At 48.5% G+C, this 27,847-nt stretch overlaps 1 protein-coding gene across 5 annotated transcripts in view; it reads left to right on the top strand.

Moving 5' to 3' along the window:
• MEGF11 (multiple EGF like domains 11) overlaps positions 1 to 27,847 on the top strand; it is a 389,675-nt gene that overhangs the window by 23,109 nt on the left and 338,719 nt on the right. The window lies entirely within an intron of this gene.

Genomic DNA, 27,847 nt, shown 5'->3' with positions numbered 1-27,847 from the left:
CTGGAGTAGGTCCAGCAATTTGCATTTCTAAACAAGTTCCTTGGTGATGCTGATTCTCTAGTTCTGGAGACCACACTTGGACACTTTGAGAATCAATGTGGTAGAACAAGGGAAAGTGAATGATTTTTTGAGATTATAAGATGGGGAAGCCTGGAACGAAGGCTGTGATTTAGCTCTAGGAGCTCATAAGACTTGCTATGTACATCCCCTCCCCCTCCCCCTCCAAGAGGCCATAGAATTAAAAGAATATTTTATCTTCATCAGCACATACACAGAGAGAATATATTGCAATATAATTAGGGAATAAATAGGTGTCATGTATTGGATGTAGACTTCATGCCTGGTGGCTCTGTGGGGGTTTATTATAGCAGTGTTATAATTGAAAAGGTGTCATCCACTCCAAGAGCCCCTCATGAAACTTCCATGGCCTGGGTGGTCATTGTCCAAAAAAACATGCCTTCTTCATTAAAAGACTGAAAGAGAGATTGCTTCTCCTGCTAATGGGACTGTGTTTCATTTGACAGTAACTATGCAGTGTGTTCTTAAGGAATTGTGGGGGGGGGGGGGAAACAACTGAACAGCCAGTGTGAACAGAGAGGTGCTGAAGGAAGTCCACACCACAGGTTCACAGGTCTGTTTGTTGAGCATCTCAAAATGTTTTGAAACTCTGTCTGTCTTCCTGTATTTCTGATATGAAGCTGTATCTCAGCAGGAAGAGGAGAGTTTGTGTTTCAACTTAGCTGGCCTGGTAAATGTAACAGCACACTTTATCCCCAATGTGTTAATTAGACCCAAAAGAAAAGAACCATAAAAGAGTTGTTCTCCTAAACGCCAGCATTTTTCATCTGGATTCTATTTATCGATTATTTTATAGTTGAGAGGGAGCAAAAATCCATGTTTTTATAGCAAATAAAGCTGGCTGCAGTAATTATGCAGGCTTAACATGTCTGTTCTGGAGCAGGAAGTTGGAATTCAGCCTGACTCTCAAACATTTGGGTGAGATCTAATTGAAAAAGACTTTTCAAAGAACAAATATTTAGGAATGAGGAGTTTTGCTGATGGTCTCTCTGGGCCAAGTGTGAGTACCTTGCTTTTAGTTTGATCCTCAGAGGTGGGAGGAGACCATGGAGAAGGACCTGGTCAGTAACGTTGAGACCACAGTCAAAATGTGAGGCTGAAACTTAAAGATAATCAGTGAGGCTTAGTAAAGGGAAGAAAGATGCCTTCAGGGAATATATCCCCTGTACCTGGTGAGCAAGGGGAAGATCAATTAATCAAATATAGATTGAATACTTATTGAATGCCCAACCTTGGGATAGGCACAATGAGGGCAGGGGCCAGGACTTTACTAGTTATATATCTTTTATAATGGTTAGCTCAGGTATCCATTGTGACAAAAGCTCTTGACTGGAGTGGGAATGAGGGCTGCAAGTGACAGAGAAGCTGAATTCAACTGGCTGAAACAATAAGGAATTTAGTATCTCCCATAACAAGAGGTCTGGGCTATGTCTGCCCTATAGTTGGTTCTTTCAGTTTGTTCAACAGCATCATGAAAGATCCGGATGCTTTTCATCTTTCCTGTTCCCAAGATCACAAGATGGTGGCAACAGTTCCAGGTGTTATATCCTCACAATCATGAGCAGAGGCAGAAAAGGCAGGAGGGAGTCTTACCCAGAAGCCCCTCAGCAGACTTTCCCTTTTGTCTTATTGGCTAGAATTGTGAATCATGTGTCACGCCTAAGTCAACCACAGGCAAGAGAAGGAGGTCATTGTAATTGACCTAGAACAATCTTTTTTTTTTTTTTTTTTTTTGGAGACGGAGTTTCACTTTTGTTGCCCAGGCTGGTGCCATCTCGCCTCAGCCTCCTGAGTGGCTGGATTACAGGCACGCGCCACCATGCCTGGCTAATTTTGTATTTTTAGTAGAGATGGGGTTTCTCCATGTTGGTCAGGCTGGTCTCAAACTCCCAACCTCAGGTGATCTGCCAGCCTCGGCCTCCCAAAATGCTGGGATTACAGGCGTGAGCCACTGCGCCCGGCTGAACCATCTTTTTTTTAAAGGGCTCTCCTTCTGTTGCCCAGGCTGGAGTGCAGTGCTGCTATCATAGCTCACTGCAGCCTCAAACTCTTGAGCTCAAGTGATCCTCCTGTTTCAGCCTCCTGAGTAGATGGGACCACAGATGTGCACCACAGCACCTGGCTTGGCCTAGAACAACCTTGATTTGTGTATTGGGCCTCAGATAGGATCAAAATTAAGATTCTTTTGGAAGGGTGAAAGGAGTAACTAACAGTGGCTGCCATAGAGCTCAAGACATGGGTTTGAATTATCTTTCTACTTGTTTTAAGCCCTGTTTTTCACCTCCTGTGCCTCAGTTTACTGAACCTAGGATGGGGATCTATTGGGAAGATAAATCTGAATTAGCACCATAATTATACTTGATTAGTACAAGAGAGTAGAAGATTATTTGTAAATTGATCTCTGAATCAAAGAATTTATAATCATCTAATGCAGGGGACATGTGAGGACTAGACCATCAAGAATATCAAATGGAGAACAGAACTAGAGAATAAATAATCATGACTTGCAGACCCACCATTATAGGAGGAGCATAACATCAATGGGAGCCATAGTAGCTAGGGAAGGCTTCCTGGAGGAGGTGGTTCATGGCTCATACTGAAACTCCAGCACTTAAGTATGGATAGGTTATAAAATATTTCTGCCTAACTTGCTTCCTCTTGCTTTTTTCTCAGTGGTAAAATGGGACCATTTGGCCAAGGTAAAAATCTTATCTCTACAATCACAGTGGCTTTGATAGTCAGTCCAAATACGATCAGTACTGACTAGCATGATTCTGGGAGGGAGGCCACAGTGACTCCCTCGCCAGCCCTGGATTCCTGGTTTCCAGTGCTGGATCACGCATCAATCTCCATGTCTCAAGCCACGTTTCATCTCCTGATTAGATATTATTATTATTATTAGTTTTGAGATAGAATCGTACTCCTGTTGCCCAGGCTGGAGTGCAGTGGTGCAATCTTAGCTCACTGCAGCCTTGACCCTTGGGACAAACGATTCTCCCACCTAAGCCTCCCAAGTGGCTGGGACTACAGGTGTTGCCACCATGCCCAGCTAATTATTTTTATTTTTTTTTGGTGGAGATGGGGTTTTGCCATATTGCCCAGGCTAGTGTCCTGAACTCCTGGGCTCAAGCAATCCACCCACCTCAGCCTCCCACAGTGCTGAGATTACAGGCGTGAGCCACTGCACTGGGCAGATATTATTATTATTAAAAGCAGTATTTGGATGCCTGGCCGCCATCATGAAACCTATATGCCTAAACTGAAATCTAATGTTTCCTCACCTCTCAAGTCATCTCCCCTTCTGGTTTCTTCACTTTTGTTGCTGGCGAAACCACCTTCCCAGATGTTTGGGCTCAAAACCTGAGCAGGTACCCCTGCCCCCATTCCATACACTCTGCTTGCAATACTCAAGCATCGACTTGCTTTTTAAAAAAAAAAAAATTAATTAATTATTTTTAAGATGGAGGCTTGCTCTTGTCACTCAGGCTGGAGAGCAATGGCGTGATCTCTGCTCATTGCAACCTCTCCCTCTCGGGTTCAAGCAATTCTTGTGCCTCAGCCTTCTGAGTAGCTGGGATTACAGGCATGCACCACCATGCCTGGCTCATTTTTGTATTTTTAGTAGAGCAAGGGTCTCACTGTGTTGGCCTGGTCTTGAACTCCTGACTTCAGGTGATCCACCCCCCTCAGCCTCCCAAAGTGCTGGGATTACAGGAGTGAGCCAGCATGCCTGGCTGCCTTTTGTTTTTAGGATGTTTCTTGTATATGTTCTCTCCCTTCTGACATGAGAAATCCTCTTTGCTCAGGTCCTCTCTATCTCATGCTGGGTGATGGCACTGCATCCTACTCTGCCATCCTCAGAGCATAGTGCATAGGTGTATGTGGGGACATGTGTCTTTGGGAGTAGTCTATGGGGGCTCTGTAAATGGGATAGTTTTTATAAATTCTACTGAGGGGTAGAGTCTCTGCAATGAGTCCAGAATCCATGGCTGCAAATCCCATACGTTGCTCTGGGAGCCATTTTCCAGCCTCTCATCTCTTTCCCCTTCATATCATACCGAAGCATTGGTTTTGGTTTGTTTTTGGAGACAGGGTCACACTGTTGCCCAGGCTGGTGTGCAGTAGTGCAATCATAGCTCACTTCCATCTTGGACACCTGGGCTCAAGCTATCTTCCCGCCTCAGCCCCCAGGGTAGCTGGGACCACAGGTGTATGCCACCATGCCTGGCTAATTTTTTTTTCTTCTTTTTTTACAGAGATGGGTCTTGCTATATTACCCAGGCAGGTCTCAAACTCCTGGCTTCAAGCAGTCCTCCCACCTTGCCCTCCAAAAGTGCTGGGATTACAGGAGTGAGCCACTGTGCCTGACCTAAAACATTGTTTTAATCAACTCATTATCTTACATTTTTTTTCCATAGCACCTACCAGATGAAGCCCAAATTCCTCAAATAGACAGTTGCAAGTCTCGACAATCTGCCTGCATCCTGCCTCCCCAGTCCCTACCTGTTCGCTGCTAGGACTCACCATTATGGCTGACTCAGCTTCAAGTTCTGTCTTTCCCTGTGTTTAATCCAAATCACCCTTTCCTTTAAGACCAGTGTTAGTCCTGCATCCTCAGGTGACCTCCCCTCACTACTGGAGCCCACAGTGATATCCAAGCGTTGATCTTTCCTTCCCATGAACTTCTGTAGCAATTATTGCCCACACCACAAATTTGGTATTTAATATGCTGCTGTTGTCATTGATAACATTTTATTGGTATGTTTATTGTCTTCCCAGTTGGATATAAGACCCCTGGGACCCAAGGTGTTGGGGGTGGGTGTATCTGTCTTTATACCCAGGGTCGTGGCCAGCAAGCCCACAGCACTTCAGTATTTATTGAATTAATAAATCATAGGAATAGATTATTTACCTGAGAAATCAGTTAATCTTCACCCTTTTTTCTTAACCTCAACTGGGGAAAGGGACTAAATTTAATGAATTCCTGCTCTGTGCTGGCTACTACTTTAGGTGATTTTTAGGAAAGATTTTAACTGAGCCTGGTAACCACCCTGTGAAGTTGGGATTCTTGGTGTTATCCTGCAGATGAGGAAAGCGTGGCTCTGGGACAGTTGGGTGTCTTCCTGTGCTCACTCAGCCAGCAGGAGAGGAGTGAGGGACAGGGTCATCTTCTTTCCTCTATGTTTTCTATTGCATACATCTTCCTGAAGTTCTCCCGACCTGTGGGTGCCTGTTCTCCCAGTCTCTTTTTCCTTGTGTCCCACTGTGCCCCACTGCTTTGCTGCATCCCCAGGACTTTGGAATAATTCAGGAACCTCTAGATTCTAGCAGCGGACTCTGAGCTTTCTGGTGGAACAGGTAAGATGTGTTACTTGGTGCAGAAAAGAGGGTTAGAGCCAGTAATGAGCAGGAGAGAACTTACTAATGGGCCTCAGGTCTCCAGAAGGCCTTGGATGACAGTAGGCAGGACATAGAGCCTTCTTTGGGGGTGTCTGGGAGGAGTGGATGATGTTTACTGTGGGAGAGATGAGGTGTGAGACCATAGCAAGGACCACCATTGTTAGGGCCTCGCGGTTGAGCAGGCACTTCTCAGGCGCATGTATTTTCTAGACTGTGTCTTACAACAACTTTGTAGAGCAGGTTATTGTCCTCAGAACAGGATGTTAAAGAGTTCAAGTGGCTTGGCCCAAGTCACACCCCGACTTGATGCCTACCTCCCAATGGTTAGTAACCCTGAGTGACAACAACAGGCTTGGTTTTCCAGAGGCCATGTGGACCATGTGAGGCGGCCATGCTTCCTGAGGTAGGGGCTTCATAGTATGACGTTGGAAGGACTGTTCTGGAATTGATTCTGCAGGTCGGTAGAGGTGACTTACCCTTGTGTATCTAGGGCCTATCTTTTCTCAGACCAAAAATTATTTAAAACCCACTCCTGTCCTTGGAACCTGTCCTTCCCTTGCCTGACTTGCCTGGTTTATCATCCAAGCTTAAAATAAATACAATAAATAAAAACACCCCAAAACTCTCCTCCTGCAGAGGATGAGCAACAATCTACATATGCAAATAAACGGCATGCCAGTCTCCATGAATATTAATTTGGAAAGGGAGTCTGAGGCCCTAAAATACACTCAAAACCAACAATTTGGCATCTCACAACTCTTCCAGCTCACTTCCAGTGATCGTGGCCTTGTTATATTTTAAGATTGCCCCACTCCCAGCTGGCCTCCCTTCTTCACCCCTGGAAGTTCAAGTTACCAAATGGATGGAGAGTGTCCCAGGTTGGCAGGTTGGAGGTCCAGGGATGACGGGTGAGTCCTCACCCTGGGGCTGGGCTGACCTTGTCCTGCCTCCCTGACCAGGGCCCAGGCCTTAGCCCCTCTCTGATCCCAGCATTAGCAGGGAGTCCTCAACACCAGGGGACATTTCTGGGAAACACCATGGGCAACCATCAACCTGGGACCCTTGTACTGTCAGGGAGCATGCAGGGTGGGGCAGGGCAGCAGCCTCAGGAATCAGCTTCTCTGGCCTCTCAGGGGCAAATGGAGAAACCGAGATCCGGAGGGTAGGTGCCTTGCCCAGAGTGCCACGGTGAGTTAATGGCAGGAAGTGAGAACACTTGTTCATTCTTCGCTCTGAAAAGCACATTTCTTTTTGAGTGTGTGTGTGTATGTAGAAGACGGTAGGCAGGGTAGTGCTTAAAGTTTGTATACTTTGGGGGAAAGAGTCATTCTTCTCTTATGATCATTCACCCAGAGACAAGTGGCAACAGAAAATTCAGCCTTGCGTCCCATTTCCATTGAAATAAATGATTTCCTTCCTCTCTCAGTAGATTTCCAAATTAGATTATGCATAGGCCAGAATTAATGTGAGGTTGTCTTGCAGAGTACCCTCTGGCTGAAGGTGTGATAGGGCAGGAGAGAGAAGGGCTGAAGTATCTCCAAGGAAGCCAGGTGGGAGAGGACCTCGAGGTGGAAGAGGAAGGAGTTGACAGTAACTTCTGTGTCCCACTTGTATGGGGAGGAGGGCAGAGGGGAATGGTGCAGCATTGTGGTATCATCAAGAGTTAGGTCTCTTGCTTGCCCTCCCTATCTCCCTCCCTCCCTCTCTCTTTCTTTCCATCTGTCCTTCTTTCTTCTTTTTTTTCTTCCTTTTCTTTCTTTCTTTCTTTTTTTTTTTAGACAGAGTCTCACTCTGCTGCTTAGGCTGGAGTGCAGTGGCACAATTATGGCTCACTGCAACCTCGACATCCCAGGCTCAAGCAATCCTTTGGCCTCAACCTCCCAAGTAGCTGGGAACACAGGTGCGCACTGGCATGCCAGGATAGTTTTTTATTTTTTATTTTGTAGAGATGGGGTCTCCCTGTGTTGCCCAGGCTGGTCTCAAACTCCTGGGCTCAAGTGATCCTCCTGCTTTGGCCTCCCAAAGTGTTGAGATTATAGATGTGAGTCACTATGTCCGGCTTGCCCCTACTTGTTAGTGCTGCTTTGTGAAGACTAAATGAAGATTTAATGTTCTGCACCATGCCTCACACAAAGGCATTCAGGACATCTAAATTTCTTTCTTTTCCAGATGGATTTATTTGACTGGCTGCAGTTGTCAGTATGGCTATGTTTTTTTTTGTGTTTGTGTTTCCACTTGTGTCTAGATTGGTGTGTTTCTCTTTGTTGTCTGTGTATGTGCTGCTGTTATCCATGTGTGTATTTCTGAGTGTGGTGGTGTAGATAGGGATGTGAGGAAGTCTGTGTATGTCTTTGTGCTTGTGTCTTTGCGTGTTGGGTTGAGTAGCGTGCTTTGTGCCTGTGAGCAGCTTTGTCTCTGTGTGTCAGTGTTTCCATGACGGCATGACTGCTCTATGTGTGTGTGTATTGCAGGGCTGGTATGCCCAGAGATCTCCAGGGATTCAGGAAGCTTCACAGTGCACAGGAGCCCTGGACCTGGGTCCCCTCTAAGGTCCCTATGGTGTCCTCCTCCCCGCAAAAAAGCCTCCTGCAGTTCCTGGAGCCCTTCCTAATTGCCCTCTGTCCGTTTTCCTCTGCCTCCCACTGGAGGCACATGGGGCCTAAGAATGCTTCCGAGGTGGCAGGGCCCCTGGTCCATTTGCATTCGTGTTTGCATATCATTTGCATTGTCTATACAGACCGTGCTTTCAGTTCTGCAGTTTTCAAGGTAAAATATAGTTGCTCTTCTTGAAGGTCATTATATTAAGTATTTTTCTGTGTTTTATTCTTTCTGGTCCAGACCACTCTCCCAGAACCGGGAGGGTAGGGCAGGATAGAAGCCCCAGAAGCTTCTGCTGTTCCATCAGCTCCTCCTCCTGGTCCACTGCCCCTCCCTGGGCCTCCAGCTTGGGGGACACTGTGACAGTCTTCCACTCAGCAGGCCTGGTTCAGTGGGTAGAGACCCTGGGCCCTGGGAGGAGGAGCAGCTGCGGGGGAGATTTTCTCACCCAGGGGTAGTTGATTCGGCCCATATCCCAAGAGGGCAGGGAATAACACAGTCCAACTTGTGCCTATTGCCTGCTTGCCCACTCCCCATGACTTACTCCTGTTAGGGAAGGACTACCATGGATGTTTCAACGTCTCTATACCCATCTTTGGCTGGGGAGGGGCCACGGGGCTGGGCTGGCCTTATAGGAAACAAAGGAGTCAAAGATGTCTTTTCCTTTCAAACATCTAATACATACTTAATAATATTTCTGATGCCACGGAAGACACAAATCCAAAAAGCTTCCCCAGGAGGGCTGTACCCAAAAAGCTTCCCCAGGAGGGCTGTACCCAAAAAGCTTCCCCAGGACGGCTGTACCCAAAAAGTATCTTCCTTATGGGTCACCCCATGCAAGACATCTCCTCTTTCAATGTGGATTTGAGTCCTGGCTCTGCCATGCACTAGCTGCACGGTTTCTGACCAGCTACCTAACCTGTCTGAGCACCCTGCTTCTCATCTGTAAGAGGAGAGTGATAATAGTACTTAAGATTAATAATACATAGGGTTGTGAAACTCAAATGAACAAGGCAGGTAAAAGGCTTAGCTTAGTGCCTGGAATGTAGCAAAGACAAAGACTCAGTGAATGTCTGACTTGCCAGTCCCCATGGGCGTATTAGAAAACAGAGGTTCCAGGGTGTGGTCTTTATCGCTTCGTATAAATTGTTCACCGGAAGCACCTCAGACGCATGACAGGCAACAGGCTTGGGTCCCTTCATGGCCTTTCTGTAAGTCCAGCTCTAGGGGAACTTGGCTGTTTTTGCCTTCCCACAAGGGGAAGTGTTGCAAAGGCAGCTGGGGAAGCAGGAGCATCCTTGTCTGTGTCTCCGAAAATTCAGCCCCCACTCTCCCCTGGTTCCAGGGTTGGCAGGATCTCATCTTCTCAAAGTCAAGTCATTCATCTTCTCTCATGTGTCTTTCCTCTGAGCAAGGCCCTGCTGGACACCCAGGCCCTTCCACAGCAGAGCAGATTTTGGGTTCCCCAGAAAACAGAGCTTGAGGGAAGTCTTTGTGCTAGTGCTTTACTGGGGGGCTGGGGTGGAGCTCAGGGCAGGGAGAGGGAGAGGAAAAAGGAAAGTGAGGCAAGGAGGGAGGAAAAGCGAATGCCAGCCACCACTTCGGGAGAAAAGAAAGCTGGTTGCTTAGTCATGAGGGATGGCTCCTGTTAGGCTGAGTGGAGCCACTGTGACTCAGAACAGTTTGTTGCAGGTAAAAGGGATAGAGTTTATCTGCTAGCTCTTTGGTGATTCATTGGTTCAGGTTTTTCCCATGGAGCATTAACTCCCTTGCACCTCTGGGTCATATCACCTGACCCTGTTGGGAAGCCTCTGGAGAAGCCCAATCCCATGCCCTGTGGCATGGTGCCTCACCTGGGCCCAGAAGTCATGACAGCATCCAGTGCTCCACATGACCGGTGGGTGGACCCTGGTACGGGAGCTGCTCTGGCTTCTGAGGAGTGTGCAGTGCAGGCTGTGCCAGAGTCTGGCCCTCACCCTGGGGGAGGCTGGGACAGCCAGCAAGGTTAGATGAGACCACTGGCAGTGGTGGCCTAGCTCTCCACCCAGAAAGTAGGTGATGGTCTGGGAGGCAGGTGGGGCCAAGCAAATCTGGGAAAGTGCATATGTAGGGTCTGATTCAGCCATCATTAATCAATGAATCAGTTCACGACTGGGGCCAGGTGCTGGAGTCTGGGCCTTCCCCTGTAGGCAGTGGGGAGTCATCAGTGGTTCTTGAGCAGGTGAGAGACTGCTCAGTGTTCAGTAATGACATGAGTTATTTGGAGAGGGTCCTTGCTCAGGTCTACATGTCTTTGTCCACAAAGATTCAGATGGGGGTCGTTACCAGAAGACCTGGCATTCCTAACTCAGTTCAGGGAACAGAAAATGCTCCTAGCTCACCATTGCCTATGGAGTTTCATTCAGCAGTGAGGAGGCTGAGTCCCCCATGACAGCTGTAGAGGTCTTAATCAGAGAGGAGAATGTCCTTCCCGAGTAAGGTGAGATCATTCTGAACTGGGTCAGAGACCAGAGTGCCTGGGTTCAGACCCCAGCTCTGCCATTTAAAAGCAGGTGACCTTGGGCAAGTGACTCAACTTCTACTCATTCAATGAATGTTTAGTGAGCACCTGCTGTGTGGCAGACTGTTCTTGCTGTTGGGCCTACAGCAGTGAGCAATGCAAGACAAACAGACACAAATCCTTCCCTTGTGGAGCTTCCATTCTCGTGGAGGAAGCCGGACTCTAAGCAAGTAAGTTAGTAGATGGTTTATTTGAAGGTGACAAGCGATGTGGCGGAAAGCAGGACAGGTGAAGAGGCAGTGATGGGTGGGGGTGGGGTTGCAGTTTTAAAAAGAGTGTTAGGGAAGGTCTGCAACAAAAAGGTGGCCTTTAAGTTATACCTGGAGGAGGGGAGGGTGTGAGACATGCTGATATCTAGGGGTGACACCGTTGCCTCAGTTTTCTCACCTGTACAGTCGGGGTTACGACAGAACCTATCTCAGGGGCTGCTGTGAGGGTTAAATGAGTTAATCCATGCAGTGGGTTTAAACCTGGCCTGGCACACAGTGAGACATTATTGTCACCACTGCTGAGGTAGGAGTCCATCTCTACTGCCTCCAGGCGGTGCTCCTGGGCTCTAGACTACAGGGATTTTGGTGGGCTTCATCTCCCCAAGAGTGCGTGTGGGGATCTCCTCCAACCTTCCCTGTCTCCTCATTGAAAGGGGCACACAACCTGCAGTTTGAGAAGCAACACATGCATTTTCTTTTTACTCGAGCATCTGAGTCCCTGAGGGAATCGCAGAAAAGCCTTTAGCAAACTCCAGGTTTAGGAAGCAGCTTCCAGCCTTTCTCTGGGGCATCTGTGGACTGGGGTGGGCAGGCGTTTCTGGCCCAGACCAGCTCAGGGTGGGTTGGGGAGGGGGTTTCCCACCCAGAAAACTGGGCTCCTAGCAGTGGGGATGCAGGGCTGGCCCTATTCACACCCTCCTGGCTGGGTGGCAGCCCAGTTCTCATCAGCAGGCGCTAAGAGTCCCTCCAGCAATTCGGATACTATTATTTACTATTGCAGAGATTTTTGTGGCTGTGATTTACCGCCACTGCGAAGCCCCAGGACCTGAATCCCAGTAGCTTCAGTATAGATATTGCATCGAATCAATCCTCTATTACCATGCAAATACATCCTATAAGATATTGCTGTCTTTTCCTTTCAAACACTTAATACATAATTAATGATATTAAAATACATCTAATGCCACAGAAGATACCAACCTCAAAAGCTTCCTGTTATAATTTATTCCCAGCTAGATAAAAGATTGATTTATTGGTTCACTTATCATTCAGGAGTGGTCCTCTCCTGGCCATCCATGGGAAGGGGCGGTGGAGGCAGGAAGTGCCTGCTGTGTGGCAGACTGCCCTCCAGACAGCATTGAGCCTGGCGGGAGATGGCCACATGCCAGTGTCTTCAAGGATTACTCATTCAATTCTCCCAAACTACTCCAGGAAGGAGGTCCTGTTGTTGGGGACTATAGATGGGGAAACAGAGGCCAGAGAGGCAGCCCCACTTGCCCAAAGTCATAATCTTAGGCTTCCCCACAGGACGGTGGACCTGGAAGGTGGGCTTGGCATTTCTTACCCCTTAAAACGGCAGCCATAGTCACTACTCTGCAGGGGTATTTGAGAATTAGAGATAACAGCAGATGTTAGGCACTAAAACGTGCTGCTGCCGTCCTTATTTGGAGGTGAAATGGTGAGACCATCAATTTTAAGGGTATTGTTTTGGCAGCTAGGTGGTCTTTTGTTGGGGGGAGTGAGTTGGAAGGAGACAGGGTGTGGGACCCCACTGTCATCAGGCACACACCTTCTCTGGCCGATAAGACACCATGAGAAGAAACCACACTCCAGAGTCCATCTGGGAGTTTCTTCATCCAGGCTTCACCCAGGCCCTCCTGTGAATCACGAGACCGCTGGACTTGGGAATGAAGATAACGTGGTCCCTGGATGAGGCACTGTGTCTGGTGGAAATGGACAGACACAGTAACTAGTGTGATGAGGTGTGATGGGTGTTAGCATGCAGGCACCAGGATTCCAACAGCCAGGGGTGCCTGGATGGTGCTGCCAGTGGACAAGGGAAGGAGGTGCTGGGTGAGGGAGTGGCATGTGACCCATGCCGGGCACACAGAGGGGCCTGAGAATGATTGAGGTGAATATCAAGATTGAGATGGCGGGGACAGCAGTCTTGTTCTTCCCGGGGTGTTACAGCGAGCCGCCCATCTTGGCTCAGCTCCTCTGCCCCTTTGTTCTGATGTGGAGGAAATGAACTGGGTTGTGTCCTCCCCAAACCAGGACCGGCAGAGGAGCTGTATGCTGAGCAGGGGCAGGAGGTGGGGACAGGAAGCTGCCTGCAAACAACCACCACAGCCAGGGGGCACGGAGGCTCACTGGGGACCCTTCCTGGGCCAGAGGACTAGGGTCCGAGCTGCTGTTCTTCCTCCAGCACAGCCATTTCCACACCCCCATGGAATTCTCAGGACGCCCTCTCATTCTTCCTTGTCCCATCCAGACTTTATCCATGGCATTGGTGGTATTGAATGGTATTGAGGGCAGACCCAGCCTGTGCCCCCAGACTGAAGAGCTGCTTCTTGCTCAGGAGTCCTTTGCCTTGGCTTGGGCCTTCTCTCCCTTTTGCCTGTGATGTCTTTTCCCTCCCCAGTCCACATTCCCTGTGGCAGGCAGAAGGATCTTTCTAAAGTGCAAACTGGACCATGTCCCTGCCTGTCGGAAACCCTTTAACAGTTTCCCATTGCCCTCGGGATGAAGTCAAAACTCATTAGCACAGAGTCAAGGCCCGGCAGCCTCACCCCATCCTCTATAATCCACCTTGCACTTGCTGCTTGGGTAGCACCAAGCCGCTTCTGGTCCTCCCTCCTCCAGAACACACAGTGCTGTGTCACACCTCTGTGTCTTTGCATATGTTGTTTTCTGACTGCAAAGCCCTTCCTACCTTCCTTGTGTGGCTGACTCTTACTCATCCTCCACAATTCAACCCAGACACCATCTCCTCCAGAAAGCCTTCCCTGAACTCCCCTCCCTCTGGTGGGCTGAGTGACTTGTCTTTCTGTTCTGACTCTCTGTGCTTATTATAGTCTAATACACTCAACACTGTAGTGAGAGCCTCAGGAGGAGGGACTTGGTCAAACAGGGAGCCAGTACCCAGTGCTGTCCCTGGCATGTAGTAGGGTTAAAGATTTGTTGTCACACTGAACCGGGATAGTCCTTGTCCTTGATATGGAGACTTGATGCCTGCCTGTGGCTCTCCTTGACCTGCGGGGAAGAGGTGGGGTTTGGCAGGCAATTTTGGGGTGGACTGTGAGATGTGGGAGTCCGGGCAGTCTTGAGACGCTTCCAGGATCCTGTAGGAGGAGCCAGGCTCTTCTGGAGTTTAGAGAACATCACTGCTCTGAGTGCCTGGAGGGTTTTGGCAGGTATTGGGGTATAGTGGTGTTGCTCAGAGGCTTGAGAAACGAGGATGATCCTGGGTAGTTGAGACCCCTGGGTAGGTAGTCAGTTTCTATTCTCCCTCTTGGCCATGTCTCTGGATTTGTTACAGATTTTGACCTTTTTTTTTTCTTTGAGACAGAGTCTTATTTTGTTGCCCAGGCTGGAGTGTAGTGATACCATCATGGCTCACTGCAGCCTCAACCTCCCAGGCTCAAGCAGTCCCCTCATCTCAGCCTCCCAAGTAGCTGGGAATAAAGGTGCATGCCACCATACCCAGCTAATTTTAAAATTTTTTATAGAGATGAGGTCTCCCTACATTGCCCAGGCTGGTCTCAGACTTCTGGACTCAAGCAATCCTCCTCCCTCAGCCTCCCAAATTGCTGGGATTACAGGCATAAGCCACCTTGCCCTGCTATATTTTGACCTTTGAATTGCTTTAATCAGCTCCCTAATTTTTGTCCCTAACTTGATCCTCTGCACCTTCCCCACCCTCCGCCATGTGTAACACAAGGGATTTAAGAAGAGGAAGATCTTCAAAAAATAGGAGACTCTGAAATGGGTTTTCAGGGAAAGCGTGGCGCCCCCTCTCTGGCTTTGTGCAGAGTAGGCGTGGAGGGTGTGGAAGCATAGGAAAGAGCCCCTTACTTCCTGTGGGATGAGGACAGTGAAATGACATCACCAGACCCTGAGTTCCGAAGGTGGGAAGGGCAGAGAGGACCTGGTTCAGGGCCAGGGATTGCTCTGGGACTCCCCACTGGAGGCTCGGTGTCCTTCTGGGTAATTTTCATCTTTAATTTCTCAGCGTTTTATGAACAGGGAGTAAATCAGGATCCTGAACCGACTGCTTCATGTAAAGGATTAATAAACTGGAGATTTATGGGGCAGCAGCAGAGGAAGGCAGTGGAAATGGAGAATGAAATGAGACTTGGTTCCCAAGGGGCAGAGGCTGGCTCCAGAATCTTCCCTCCATTGTAGGACATCTGCATTCCATTGTAGGGACCCGACTGGGATCCTTGTCCTTCAGGGATCATATTCAGGGTTGGGTGGTGGGCCTGGGCCTGGGCCCTGGCCTGTGTCTTCCATGTAGGAGTAAACCAGGTGGGCCCAAGGTCAAGGGGGCAGAACCATGCCTGGGTCTGTCTAGTTTGACAGCCTGATACCCACTCTTCAGCGTTGCGTATAGATACATGCTGTGGGCTTGGACTCAAATGGTCTAGTTTTGAGTCTATAGCCAGAGGACTGAAGTTGACATTCTCTTTGGCTATATCAGTTAAGCTGCAAGTAACAGAAAAGCATGACATCAGAGGCTTAAATAATAAGAATCTAGGTCCTTTCCGCCTCTCTGGCTGTTCCTCTCGGTGTGTGAGCACATCCTCGCAATAGCGCCTCATGGTGGTGACATGGCTGCAGTGGTTCCAGTCTTACATTCAGAAATGACAATGTCTGGCCGGGTGCAGTGGCTCGTGCCTGTAATCCCAGCACTTTGGGAGGCCAAGATGGATGGATCACTTGAGGTCAGGAGTTCAAGACCAGCCTGGCCAGCACGGCGAAACCCCGTCCCTACTAAAAATACAGAAATTAGCTGGAGGCTGAGGCAGAAGAATCGCTTTAACCCGGGAGGTGGAGGTTGCAGTGAGCTGAGATCCAGCCTGGGTGACAGAGCAAAACACCGTCCCAAAAAAAAAAAAAAAAAAAAGAAAAGGAAAAAAAAAAAAGAAATGACAATGTCCAGTGGAACAAAGGACTGCCTGTCTCTCTTAATGGACATCTCTTTTTAAGAGCAAGGACACTCTCCCCAGAAGACCTTTGGCAGGCATTCCTCATATCTCACTGGCCAGAACTGGGTCACATGCTCCTTCCTAAACCAGTCACTAGCATGATGAAAGGGACTACCATGATTGGGTCAGAGTAAGGAAGATTCACTGGGTCCTGCTTCCCTGAGTCATGTTGGAGAGAAGTGGGCACCTAGACAGAAGTGGGGCACTCAGGGAATGGGGAAAGGGCGTGGCTGCTGGACAGGCATTTGCTGTGGTGACTTTGGGTAGTTTGTTTTAGCTTGCTAAGCCTTAGTTTCCCCATCTGTAAAGTGAGAATAATCATAATAGTACTTTCTGGCCAGGTGCAGTGGCTCATGCCTGTCATCCCAGCACTATGGGACACTGAGGCGGGCGGATCACTTGAGGTCAGGAGTTCGAGACCAGCCTGACCAACATAGTGAAATCCTGTCTCTACTAAAAATACAAAAATTAGCCTGGTGTGGTGGTGGGCACCTGTAATCCCAGCTACTTAGGAGGCTGAGGCAGGAGAATCGTTTGAACCTGGGAGGCGGAAGTTGCAGTGAGCTGAGATCATGCTCTTGCACTCAAGCCTGGGTGACAAAGCTACACTCTGTTTCAAACAAACAAAATAATAATAATAGGATTTTCTTATAGCGTTGTGAGAATGAAATGTGACATGTGTGCTAAGTGCTTAGCAGGATGCCTGGCACATAGTATGCTCTATGCTAGGTGCTGGTATTATGAACAGCCCAGTGATTTGAGCACGCTGCTTAACCTGTTTGGGTAACAGTGCTGTGTAAAATGGACACGGTGTTATCTCTCTAGGGTCACACCTGCCTTTTGTTAACACTAGGAAACTGAGGTGGTGTTGTTATTGTCATAGCCCTATGGCATCCTCGTTCGTAACCTGGGCTTTCATATCAGACTAGGGTCCTCCACTCACCTAGCAGTGTGACATTGGTGAAACTGGTTAACCTCTCTGAGCCTCTGTTTCCTCATCTGTAAAATGGTGATACTTTTACTCATCTTATAGTGTTGTTGGGTGAGTTAAGTAAATAAGGCAGGTAAGTATGGCACTTGGCTGGCACAGGGCCTGGCACACGGTAGGCCTCGATAAAACTCCTTGCCTTTCCTTTTCCCTCGTAGGCACTCATTTCATTTGGCGCATGACCCTAATCAGAGACTGGAGGTATAAGGAGCAGGGTCTGTTCTCCTGGGGGTGGTATGATGAAGCAGAAAATGAAGGCCAGGGTTCAGACCCTAAGGTTCTGGAGTGCCAGCTGGGAAATGAGGCAGGAGAGAGCTAGGATTTTAGAGGAGAGAGCTAGGATTTTAGAGGAAGCCAACAGGCCAGGGGCAAAGAGTGGGTAGAGCTCAGATGGCACAAGGCTGTCCAGAGCTCCCCGGGGACTTGGAATGCTGAGTCTCTCGCAGCACAGCTGATTCCAGATCCTACTGTCTGCCTTGACTGGGGCCGGTCCAGCTGTAGGTAAAAGCCTCCTAAGGGCTGGTGGCCAGGACTGGGAGTGGGGAGAGAAGATAATGGGCAATGGTTAAGCTATGGGTCTGGGAAGTTGCTAGGGTTGCCAGAGAAGGTCTCTACAGCCTGTAGGTCTTGGTGCATTCAGGCTGGCTGCCTCAGGGCCACCTTTGACTCTTGAGACCTGCCTCTGGAGGATGTTCAGCTCTGCAGGCTCCCGGCCTAGGCTGCCTGCCGAGGGCAGCTTGGTGGAGGGGCTCTGAGCAGCACCTGTGGACTCCTCCTGCCTGGGTTCAAGGCTCAGCTCTACCACCATCATCTCAGTAATGTGGGGCAAATCCTTTAGCTTCTGTGTACCTCAGTTTGACCATCTGTAAAATGGGCTTGAAATAGAACCTAACTTGTAGGGTTGTTGGGGGGATTGGAAGTGGGTGAACACTCAGCACAAGGCCTAGCACACGGTAAGGGCTTGGTGAGGGTTAGTTGTTATTTGAGGATGATAAACACATGTATTCCGAGCTTCCACAAAGCAAATTGTATTTTTCTCTTACTTGCTCTTCCATGACCCAAGTCGTCACTACTGAGGGGGAGAAGGGTGGAGAGGAAGCTGGAAAAACCTATGCTTCATTAGTGATTAAGCATCACTATAGCTGCCCAAAGGGCCTGTGAAGCTGCCAGAGAAGCTGGTGTGAGCACAAAAGGGTCCAGGGATGAGGACTAGCAAGGAAGGGAGGGGCGGGAGTTTGAATCAGCAGCTCAGTTCATGACTCAGGAGACGGTTGGAGCATCTGTTTCTGTAGAGTGCTCAGGGGCAGCCTGTGTAGGAAAAACAGCTCCTCTCCCTTCTCCAGAATGAAACTTTGTGGAGCCCTGATGTAATTTGGGAGCCTGGAGGGCAGGGCCCAGGAAGGGCCTCATGTGCCTTCTTGGCATCTTTGACAACTTCCGTTCTGACCCCGCCATTATCTAGAGGCCGTATCACACCCTATAACCGTCCCCTCTCCCTGGGCAGATTATGTGTCCTACTTCTGTCAGCCCTCAGCGGGGTTCATCTGCAGCACATTCCTTCATGCAGACTTCACTTGGCCAGGGTTCCGGTTTCTGGAAAGTCCTGCCTTGGGGGATGGTGGGGGTTGGGGTGTGGAGTAGGGCTCCTCTTTACCTGCAGGTCTGTTGCAGCCTGCATTTCCCAGCCTGTGTTCTGCGGAACACCGGTTCTGCAGAATGTTCTATAAAGGGTCCAAAAAGTCTGCAGGACATGGACATGATTGCTTTCTTTAAGCTAGTATTTTCTAAACTTATTTAACCATGGGATCTTATTCTCTATAGAACGCTTTTAACATCCTAAGGAGGTGGTGTTGTGGGACCCACTTTGGGCAAGGCTGCTGTAGGAAGGAGACCACTTGGCCAGGAATGGGAACGCTGCCTCTCTGGTTCTGTGGGTCCACACAAACTGAGTGATTTGGACGAGCCAAGTCCCCTCTCTGGGTTTCCATTTCTTCTGCTTTAGAACATATGGGTGAGAATAATGCCTCTTCCATCACTTACATACTAGAGTGGGTTTTTAAAAACTCTTTACAATGAAAATTTTTGGAGACCCCAGGTAGAGAGAACAGTATAGTGCACTCCCACGTCCGCATCACCTGCTTCAGCAATTACTTGCATTTTGCCTATCTTGTTTCATCTCCTCCCTTTTATAAGAATGGTTTTGAAGATGAGGTGAAATTAAGTCTATGAAAGTGCCTTGCAAACTTCAAAGTGCTATACAAATGCAAGGCATCTATCATTATTATTATTAACTTTATTATTCTTATTCCTAAAGTTCAAAGTGCTGCACAGATGTAAGGCATCTGTCATCATTATTAGTATGCTTATAATTTCTTATTACTGTCTCTAGTCACATCACCAAAAATGCCCAGTAATGTGGATATTATAGACCTCCATTTGTAAGAAGCTGGGCTGAGCCCTGAGGGGAAATACGTTTATAACCCAGCCCTGCTGCCAGAGGGCTTGCAATCTAGTGGGGGAGGTAAGACAGAAGGTTTGAAAAACAGCCTCACAGTTCCTGGTGGAACGTGGGCAGCTGCCAGACAAGGGAGCAGGCAATTCTAGAGTAATTCAGGGAAGGAGAGAAGCAGGAGGCAGGGAGTATGTAGCCAGAGGCTTTCCTTCACTGGAGAGATTCCCCTCTACCCAGCTAGTTTGTGAGCTTGCCTGGACTCGGAGGCAGCTGGAGGGATGAGATGCCCTTTCCGGGACACAGCCGCCTAAACCCTAGTGATGCAGTGGTTCTAAGGAGGACAGATTCTGGACCTTTGTGAATGACATGAATCTCCCTCTCTTGTAGGAGGTAAAGTTGCTGCCAGCACTTCCCAACAGGACAGGAAGTTCCCACCACTGCCACTTTCAGACAGAATTTGTTGCAGCCTCAAAACAAGCAGAGCTTGAGACCAAACAAATAGATCCAGAGTAACCCCAACCTTTCTGAGGCCAGCCCCATTGCCCAATGGGGCCCCCTCATTTTAATCACCTAAATTCCAGTTTCCCATCTTGGTCAGCTCTGTGTCCTTGTCCTGGGGCCTCCACCCAACTGCTCCCCGCTACCCAGCTCTCTCTGTTGTCTAGGCTTTGCCAAGGGCCCTTCCTCCCTGTGGGAGCCTTGCCATTCCTCTTCCTTCCCCAGAGCAGAGAGAGACTCAGAGATTCAGAGTGTGCAGCCTCGGAAGGGCCACCAAAGCTGTCATCCTACTGAATTGTCTATGTAGGAGATGGAATTTCAGTCCCAGATTGTAACTTTTAGGGGAACAAACAGCTCTCTCTTGGCTACCGATAAGTTTGGCTTGAATTTTGCTTTGAAAACATGTGAGCCAAGAGAAGATTTTACATTTAAAAATGTATTTCCAGTTTCCTGGAGAAGATCTGCAACTCCAGGCCCACATTTCTGCCTGGCAACAGTCGAGGGAGCTGAGTGGTGGCCTCCCCATTCGGCTGGGACACGTGCATATCCAGGTCGCCGTGGCCCACTGGGAGCCTGGGGCTTGTGGACAGTCCTGCTCTGGCCCTGGTGGGCATTGGGGCTGGGGAAGCATACCACAGACAGCTTGGTTGTGCTCAGAGGCTGCAAGGCTAGTTAACCCAAAATTTGTTTCTGCTTGACTTTGTTGTTTCTGGTCATGATGGGTTTGTCATCATTATTTGACTAAGAACATTTTTTCTTGAGTGATATATCAGGATCCTGGCAGGTGACAAGTGGTGAACACAAGCAGGGCAATTTGATGAGTGCTTAATAAAGGGACTGTTTACAAAGGGGAGGGCAGAGTGCAGGAAAATCAGCAAAGGGTAGTGCAGCACCCTGACGCTAGCACCAGTGGGGAGCAGTTACCACCCCCAGGTCTGCAGGGACTTGGAGAGGGCGCTGTGTAGAGAGGGCTGCCTGTGACAGGAGCGGGGCCTCCTGGGATGGAGGCAGCCAAATCACAGTGACCCAGCTCAGTCTCCTCCAGCTCTGGGACATCCTGTGGTGTGCCCCACTGCCCAACCCAACTGGAAGCCAGAGATCAAGGGGGCCTCCTCTCATAAAGCCCATGCTTGTCAGCCTCCTGGGCCTGGAGCAGAGGGAAGCATGGAGAGAAGCTCTGGAGAAACACGTGGAAACCATCCAGCACTGGCAACAGTGTGATAAGGTGATGAGTACCAACCCCTCTGCTGGCTTGCGGTAGGAGATGGTTCTGTCGTGTGGGGATGCTGGTCTGATAATGGGGAGCCGTCCTCTCTCTGGGGTAGGGGCTGTTATTTCTGGGGCCCAAGAGCTTGTGCCCTGCAGGCCTCTTGGCCTGGCTTTCTGTCCTGCTGTGTGTGGCTCCTCTGTGTCTGTGTGCATGTGTGAGTGCATGGGCACCCCCTCTCCCCAGCTGCCTCTTTCTCTGGGGCTCCATAGCCTGTCACAGGTAGAAGCCTTCCTTCTAAAAGGAAACCTAGTGGAGGAGGAAGAGCAGGTCTGGCTGTCTGTGGAGGGCTGGCTCCGTAGTCTTGGCGGTGGGGACAAGGCTTCGTAAGCCCCTGGGCAGGGCTCCGTCACTTTATTGACTCTCCTACTTGAACGCTCGCTGTGTGTGGTGTTTTCTGAAGAGCCTTCCTGCTGTGATATGATTTACTAAGCTCCCCTGGTCTCAAAGGATCTTCCCCACTGGCCTGCCTTGGATTTTGAGATTCTCTGCAGCTTTCCAGCCCCAGAGAAGGTTAAAACTTAAAGGACCTTTCCACCCCCTCATTTGGCAGAGAGCACACCGAGGCCCAGGGAGAGGAAGTGACCTGCCCATAGTCACAAGGTGACTTAGGGCCCAGGGCAGGAATAGGAACCTGGACTAGCTCTTGGGCTTGGGGAGTTCTGTGGCCTCACCCCAGATGTCCTGGCACGTGTCATTGGAGTGGGGAGGTGGTGGAGTCTGACGGGAAGGCTGGAGCACCCAGACGCTGGCTGGGCCCAGCTAGTCTTAGAAGATGTATCTGAAGCATAAAAGAATCTACTGTCTAAGTGGGCTGGGGTGGCCCTTCCCTGGGGACCACTGGTGGAATGGGGACCAAGAAATATAAGATAACAGCCATTTCAGGGCATGTCCCAAACAGCAGAAGCCCGGCGCTTCCATGGCTTGAACTGGGGAAGAAAGGTGCTGTCTTCTCCTTCTCCTCTCCTCTCCCTTCCTGCCCTCTCTGCAGGAGATGCTGAGAAGCTGGGTGAAGCTCCATGGGGGTCCTGTCCCAGGAGAAGCAGGTATGCGGGTGGGTGGTGGGCATAGAGAAGTGGAAAGAATTCCTAGCGTTAGAAGGAAGGCCCGAGTTCAGTTCTCCCACTTGGCCGTGTGATCTTGGATACAAATCATTTAAAGTGCTGGACTTCTGTTTTCATTTGTGTGAAATGGGGAGAATAATACCTCAGAGGATTGCTATGGGATTTATTACTATTAACATCCAATATTAATAATAATGCTGAGGATGAAAGGTCTAATTTACTGGGGCTTACCACGTGGCAGGCACTGGGCTCAGCAATTCCCACGCGTTATCCTGTTTAATCCTCACAGCAGCTCCAGGAGGAAACTGAGGCTCAGGATGATCCCGTCAGTAAGCAGCACAGCAGGGACTCAGTGAGGTAATGGAGGAAGGCGTCCTCCACGAACCGCAGAACCCCAGCGTATTTTCTATTGACCTAATAAAAGATATTCCCATGCTGTCAATATTACTACCTAGTCCTCCCCATGGGCTGTAGAAATCCTCAGAGATGTCTTCCAGAACAAGGCTTTTCAGAGGCCTCCGCGGACCTGTTTCCACGCCTCACACCACCTCCCTGGGAATCCTGCCTGGGTTGTGATTTTCCGAAGGAGGAAAAGAGCCTGGCAAACGAGAAGACCATCTTGTGACTTGACTGCTGGCTTCTGGCAACCTGTCCTCCCAGCAGAGCCTGAAGCCCCAGCGGGCTGGAGGGCTGCCTCTGGGTATGTGTGTGAGTGTGCATGCGCGAGAGGATGTGTGTGAACACACGTGTGTTTGTGTGCCCATGTGAGGGTGTGAGTATACAGCAGTCACCCCTTATTCTCGGAGGACATGTTCCAAGCCCCCCCCCAGTGGATGCTGTGGACAGTACCGACCCCTATATAGACTATGTTTTTTCCTGTACGTACATACCTATAATAAAGTTTAATTTGTAAATTAGGTATAGTAAGAGATTAACAATAACTGATAATAAAATAGACCAATTATAACAATATAGCAGCATCACTACTGTTGCGCTTTGGGGCTATTATTAAGTAAATTAAGGGGCTGGGTATGGTGGCTCATGCCTGTAATCCCAGCACTTTGGGAGGCCAAGGTGGGTGAATCCCTTGAGGTCAGGAGTTCGAGACCAGACTGGCCAACATGGTGAAACCTTGTTTCTACTAAAAATACAAAAATTAGCCAGGCGTGGTGGCACACGCCTGTAATTCCAGCTACTTGGGAGGCTGAAGCAGGAGAATCACTTGAAATGGGGAGGTGGAGGTTGCAGTGAGCTGAGATCATGTCACTGCACTCCACCCTGGGTGACAGAGTGAGACTCTGTCTCAAAAAAAAAAAAAAGTAAAATAAGGGTCACTTGAATACAAGCACTGAGATACCATCGACAGTCGATCTGATAGCCAAGATGGCCACTAAGTGACCAATGGGCAGGGGGCGGCTACAGTGTGGCTACACTGGACGAAGGCGTGATTCATGTCCCGGGCTGGAGGGAGTAAGAGGGCACGACATTTCATCACACTACTCAGAATTGCATGCAAGTCAAAACTCATGAACTGTTTATTTCTTGAATTTGCCATTTAACATTTTTGGACTGTGGTTGGTAACTGAAACTGCAGAAAGCAAAACTGTGGATAAGGGGCTGCTGTATGTATGTGTGTTCATGTGAGTGTGAGTGTGGGTGTGGACATGACAGTGGGTGGGAGTGAATGTGTGCATATGAGCATGTTTGCATGTGCCTGTGTATGTATGTAAGCTGTTACATGCTGTGTGCATGCCTCAGTGTGTGATCTTATGCGAGTGTGTGCTTGTAAACATATGCCTTCATGTGAGCATATATGTATTCATGTAAGTGTGTGTATGATAGTGTGCGTGTGTGTGTGAGTGCGTGGGGTTGTGTGCATGTGTCTATGATTGTATATGTATGTAAGCTGTTTATGTGTGCATGTGTGTGCTCAAGTGTGCAGGACCATATGTGAATGTGTGCTTGTAAACATAACACTGGTGTGTGAGTGCGTCTGCCAGATGTGACCAGATGGGTTAAGCCCACTAGGTTCCTGCCTCCAAAGGGCATCATTAGGAAGCATTTGAATTTTCCAGACCCAGTTAAGGAGCCTGGTAAGGTAGAGGGTGGCACCACCCACTGAGCGCTGGTCTCCCCGCTCCTCACTAGGGCTCTTGAAGGCCATATTACCTACGGAGAACAGCATCCTCAGCCATTGCCTTTCTGGGCAGAGAGCTGGTTTTTATTGCCACTCTTAGGCAAAATGGAGTGTGGGTGGTGGGCAAGCATGCTGAAGAGGCCTCTTTTTCAGGCAGGGCTGCTGCCTCTTCCCCAGGATGGGAAATGGCTCCTGCAGCTTTGAGCCTTGGCTCTGCTCCCTAATGGGCACTTGGTAGAAGTGCTGGGCCGTGACCAAGTGTGAATCCATGCCAGGCCACTCACCTTGGCTGGGAGAGCAGATGGCAGGGCCGGGCCCTTCTGGCTGGCTGCTCTGCCCAGCCTGGGCCTTGCTGCACACTGCCTCCTTGTCTCAGGGTCTCGGGAATGGCCAGACCACACACGCCGTGTTCTTTCCTGTGCCTGTATTCTCCAGCAAGACCCTTCCTCCCAGGAGGAGAGGGGCTGGCGTGCTTGGGCTAAGGGGAGAGAAGGTTGGGGAAAGAACTGTGCAACTCAAGGAGAAATGAGTGCTTGGGGGTGCTGATTGAGATGAATATGCATTTTGTAAGCCTTGCCCGTCACTAAACCAATTAATGAGATTCACTCCCCCATCTAGGGAAATATTACAGCTAATCCTTGGATAGCACTTATGCTATGACAGGTACTTTATATATATATATATATGATATACATATATGATATATATAAAATGTATATATAAAATATACATTATATATTATATATAAATATGTACTTTATATATAAATATATATAATATATAATAAGTAATAATATATAATATATATTAAATATATATAATAAATATATATATATTTTTGAGACAGAGTCTCACTCTGTTGCCCAGGCTGGAGTACAGTGGCACCATCTTGGCTCACTGCAAACTCTGCCTCCCGGGTTCAAGTGATTCTCTTGCCTCAGCCTCCCAAGTAGTTGGGATTACAGGCATGCACCACCATGCCCAGCTAGTTTTTTTGTTTCTTTGTTTTTTAGTAGAGTTGGGGTTTCGCCATGTTGGCCAGGCTGGTCTCGAACTCCTGGCCTCAAGTGATCCACCTGCCTTGGCCTCCCAAAGTGCTGGGATTACAGACATGAGCCACTGTGCTTGGCCAGATACTTTATATGCATTAATTCCTTTTATCCACACACACACATCAGCCCTATGAGGTAGATAATGTTATTATCCTCTCAGTTTACAGACGAGAAAACCAAGGCTCAGAGAGGTGAAGGAACTTGTCCAAGGTCACAGAGCTGGTAATAGGCAGAGCTGGGATTGATGCTAAGTGGTCTGGTTCTGGAGACTGCAGTTAACCGCTACATTATATCATGTCTTGAAGTAGCAAAGTGTCCTGTTGTTGATTAAATGTCCCCCATCATGACTGATTGAAAAAAGAGGCCCGTCACCTGTACTGTCCTTCCTGGGCCAAGCAGGGGGCTGACCTCTTGAGGGAGGTTGTAGTAGTGGAAGAATACCCAACACTCAGCCACCCCAAGGAGGGGGACGTACAGGAGTTCGGGCCACTGGGGCTCAGTCCTTCATGAACCCACACCCTCCACACATAGTGAGTGCCTAAATGACTAAAACAAGAAAAAGATTTGTAGCAGCTTTATTGAAATACAATCCACATACCATAAATTCACCATTTCATTTTTTATTTTATTTCATTTTTATTTTATTTTTTTGAGACTGAGCCTTGCTCTGTTGCCCAGGCTGGAGTGCAATGGCGCCATCTCAGCTCACTGCAGCCTCTGCCTCCCAGGTTCAAGCGATTCTCCTGCCTCAGCCTCCCGAGTAGCTGGGATTACAGGCATGTGCCACCACGCCTGGCTAATTTTGGTATTTTTAGGAGAGGTGGGGTTTTACCATGTTGGCCAGGCTGGTCTCAAACTCCTGGCCTCAAGTGATCCACCCATCTCGCAATTCACTATTTTAAAGTGTACAATTCAATGGTTTCTGGTGTATGCACAGAGTTATGCAACCATCACCACAGTCAATTTTGTAGTATAATCCCACAATTACCCCAAAAAAGTAACCCTATATCCCTTATCAGTCACTCCCCATTTCCCCTCCACCAGCCCCTGGCAAGCACTTATCTACTTTTGTCTCTGTGGACTTGCCGGTTTGGACAATTCATATAAATGGAATCATACAATATGTGGTCTTTTGTGACTGATTTCTTTCACTTAGCATGTTTTCAAGGTCCATCCATGTTGTAGCATGAACTAGTTAGTACTTCATTCCTTTTTATTGCCAAATAATATTTCACTTTGTGGATATAGCACGTTTTATTTATCCATTCATTGGTTGTTAGAGATTTGGTTTGTTTCTGCTTCCTGGCTATTATGAATAATGCTGCTATGAAATTCATGTACAAGTTTTTGCATGGACACGTATTTTCTTTTATGTTGGGTACATGCCTAGGAGTGGAATTGCTGGGTTATATGGTAACTCTATGTTTAACATTTGAGGAACTGCACGACTGTTTTTCAAAGTGGCTACACCATTTTACATTCCCACTAGCAGTGTATGAGGGTTTTAATTTCTCCACATCCTCATCAGCATTTGTTATTATCTGAGTTTCTGATTGTAACCATCCTAGTGGGTTTGAAGAAGTTATCTCAAAGTGGTTTTTATTTGCATTTCCCTGAGGATTAGTGGTGTTGAGCATCTTTTCATGTGCATATTGGTCACTTATATACCTTCTTTGGAGAAGTGTCTATTCAGATCCTTTGCTCATTTTAAACTTAGGTTCTAAGAAGATGAATGAATGAGCGAATGAGCCAGCCTACTACATACCAGGCACTGGGGAAGCCAGGATGAATGAGACCTGGTCCTTGCCCTTGGGAAGCTTATAGCTCCTTAATTGTGCAGGAGACGAACACAAGACAAACACAGTTGTGTAGGACGCAAACACAAGGAGTCAGAGAGATATAGTAAATGCTTGAACAGCAATAGGTGCAAGAGGCTGTGGGTGGCTGCTGCTGATTGCATCTGACCAGGCGTCAAGGAAGGAAGATTGAGGGAGAGTAGGTTTGAGGAAAGGCCTTTTGAGTGGAAGAATTTGCTCTGGAGAAGGCCCACAGTATACTTGGGGAGCAGCTGGGAAATCAGGAGCAGGATGAATGGCGAAGCAGGGCATCTGGAGGTTGGTACTGGGTCCAAGGAGAAAGAGCCAGGAGATACACCTGTGTGCTGAGGGTCACAGAGTTGGGGACGCTCAACTTGGGTTTAAATTTGCCATCAAAACCCTGCCTGTCCTCAAGGCCTCCTAACAGAATTGCTGAAGCTGCTGCTGTGGTACCGGGTGGGTCCTTTTATGTTTTAGTAATTATCCTGTCACCCACCAAAAATAATTTCATCTTGGGAAGAAGGGAGGTTTGGTGGTATCGAAAACTGCTGCCACGTAAGTGCAAGCGGCCTAATTGGGACTCATAAATCCACTTTTTAACAAGCACAATTAGGAATACTTATTGCCGGCCAGCTTGAGGAAATCAGGAAAGTGCTGTTAGCAGGGGCAGATTTTATGTGGCTTTATGTAATGGGATTGAAGACTTGGTTTGATCCTGGCATCTCAGTTAGTTGCAAAG

Source organism: Gorilla gorilla, chromosome 16, assembly GCF_029281585.2.
Source record: "Gorilla gorilla gorilla isolate KB3781 chromosome 16, NHGRI_mGorGor1-v2.1_pri, whole genome shotgun sequence".
In the NCBI taxonomy this organism is placed as follows: domain Eukaryota; kingdom Metazoa; phylum Chordata; class Mammalia; order Primates; family Hominidae; genus Gorilla; species Gorilla gorilla.
This window is presented reverse-complemented; position numbering and strand designations above follow the sequence as displayed.